Genomic DNA, 2,929 nt, shown 5'->3' with positions numbered 1-2,929 from the left:
AGGTTGTGTAAAACTTCATTTAGTTTGGAATTTATTTCCAGGCGTACTGTGTGCCTACATAACAAGTCCCCTGTCATAGCCACAGGAATTGCAGTCTGGTGGACTGCGAAGAAAGGAAAACTAGGGAATGTATGGATGAAAACTCATCCTTGAATATTTATGGCAGAAGTCCCTGGTCCAGGCTTCCTTAGAAGGATGCTTAAGCTAAGGTTTGACATTCATTACAGATTTAATTCAGGCAAAAATTGTTGCATCTCACCTTCTGTTAGTCCTTCCTCTGCTACCAACAAAGTTCCTCTGCCACAGACTTTGCTCTGTGGCCAGAGCATGTCCCACAAGCCAGTCTCTACAGAGTAGCACACAGCTTGCCTTCATCTTCAGAGAAACACCTGGTCCCCAAGACAGTGAGCTCTTGTGTGGGGCCATTTTCCTCCAGGCAGTCTGAGATTGTGTCCCACACCAACCATGCTCCAGAAGAGCAACTATAATAATTTTAGATGAATTAAATGTACCCATTGGTAAGGCTCTGATCTCTGCAGCTATTGCTATTTTGCATCTGTGACTTACATAGTATTATTCATGTGATGTGGGTAGCCAGTGCGGACTTAAAAAATAACAGTAATAGCAGCCAGGGACTTCAGAGGTCTTCACAGGATTTGTTTCCATGATTATCTTCATAACTTATGTCTATTTTATAATGAATCAACTGCCTGGATTTGTTTTCTAAAACCTTTCTTGCACTGAAACAGATGGTCTAGAATAGCCTTGCATTCCCTACTGTCCAGGATCACTGAGACAGCCAGGGTTTTTTTTCTAGATTTAGACCTAATGAGCAATTCTTGAAGGAAAATCAAGCTGGAAGTTCAAACAATGAAAAAACATAGGGATCATGATGTTTAAAATACCCACTTTTTTTCCTGACAGTTATGCTCTTGTAACTATGCAGAAAATGCTCTGGAGCTAACTGGAAGCTGAGCAAAAGCTAATGGTTGCAGTGTTTGATTAACCGAGGTACTCACCCCCATGAGGTGTATAGGTTTTCAGATGTGCTGATTGTATGCCCTTTGGACAGCACTGGAGGCAGCTGTCTAAATTTGTGAAAATTTGGGTTAAAATCTAGGCTGTCCTATAAACATTCGGCCACATACTTGAAACAAAAAATCATGGATCCCTCATTGGTTCACTGTGTGAGCTTAGATGTGGATACAAATTTGTTGTAATACAGCATCGTTCACAAGCTATGCAGAAGAAAAGAGATGTCTCAATGCCTGGCATCGCCGGTGTAGTTTTCTGTTCATCTACACAGAGCTGGGAATGTCTTGGCGGAATCAGGTTTGATATAAGAAAGTGATAAACATTGAGGTGGGAGCAATGGGGCACAGGTAAAAATCTGCTCTGCATTTAAAAGAAAATTCACGGATTTAAGAAAAAAACACTCTGAGATGTTTTCTACCCACTCGGAGCAGTTGCCTGCTGACTGTATCACAAGGAATTTGAGAGCTAACATCTGAGTCCTTTACGAATCGAGCCTCTTTCCTGGCCAGCCAGCTCGCTGCAGAGAGCCAAGTCCCTGTCCTACCTTGGGGTTTACACAACACGCATAGCCACAGCAGAGGTGCTGTAAGGGGAGTTAAGCACAAGAACACCTCTACATACAACAGGGCTGGCCCATGGCCATCCACAATCTGTTGCAGCACAGTCGCTACCTCACTACTTAGGATATTATGGATGCCTGTGCTGAAAGCCTTGCCAAAATCAAGGTGAAGAACAGCAACTGCTCCCCCTTGTCCTATGCGCTAGACCATTTTCTTTCTGCATTGGAGTGAGGTCCACCTTAAAAAGGGAAAAGTAGCCTTAGAAGTAAGTTCATGCGAAGATGGAGGATTATATAATCCCTGGTAAGGTTTTTTTTTGGTCTGCTATTATACTGCTCGTGTGAGTGACTGAGTGGGCGAGTGAGAGACGTTTGACTTCACAGACCCATCTGAATATGATAGTCGTCCTCAGCACTGCACCCGCCCGGTGTTTGAGCAGGAGGGCAACTCAGTGCCCAGAAGCAGGGGTTTGGGCTTGCTGGTCGTCTTTTCTTTTAATCAAGGATCTTTAATTTAAAGCTAGACCTTGCTGCCGTCTCTGGCATGACATGTAGATATGTTTGGCTCTGTACCATTACAGGAGCTATGGCAAATCACTTACAATGCTCTGAAAGCTGTGTGAGTGGTACATTCCCTAAAGCGGTACACACAGATCTTGTTAGCAAGAACTGGCTCATGCGGGGAGCCCTGCCTGTATGCTAATAGCAACATTAATGGGGAACATGAGAGGCATTTTTCATCATTATACTACTGGAAAAACCTAAAAATCGCTTAGCTACAGGGTTGCAATCTGAGCATGCTCTCCCACTCCCTCACAGAACCAAAAATCTCTAAAGCCTGCTGCTAAAGCCTCAGGCCAGATGTTAGCAGGGGGTGGCTGCTGCCCTGGTGCTGGTTGTCACTCCTCTGCTCCCCTGTGCCCTCTCAGCAGCCTCAGCTCCCCAAGATGTTGGGCAGTGCTCAGAGACACGGCACGTTTCTGAGTTTAAAGGAACATCAACTCCAGGCATAAGCCTTTTGAGAGGGGATTCATTTGGAGTTTGTCCCAAGCTCAGCCACCTCCACCACCCTAACCACCCTGATGGTAGATTTGGCAATGTCGTTTTCCTGTCTTGAAGAAGGTTTCCTGCCCAACCTGTTGCTGAGGCCAGAAGGGATATTGTTAGTGAAAACTACCATGAAAAACTGCCATAAAAATGTAAAGAAACTGAAAAATAGTGAAATTGCATTCTGCCACTTCTCCGTGCAGAGACAGAAACTCTCAATAAACATTTTGGGCACAAGTGTGGGCAGAAGTATCCCATGCTTCTTCAAAAAGCCCCCAGGGAGCGGCT

The sequence above is a fragment of the Calonectris borealis genome, chromosome 3 (genome assembly GCF_964195595.1).
Source record: "Calonectris borealis chromosome 3, bCalBor7.hap1.2, whole genome shotgun sequence".
NCBI lineage: Eukaryota > Metazoa > Chordata > Aves > Procellariiformes > Procellariidae > Calonectris > Calonectris borealis.
This window is presented reverse-complemented; position numbering follows the sequence as displayed.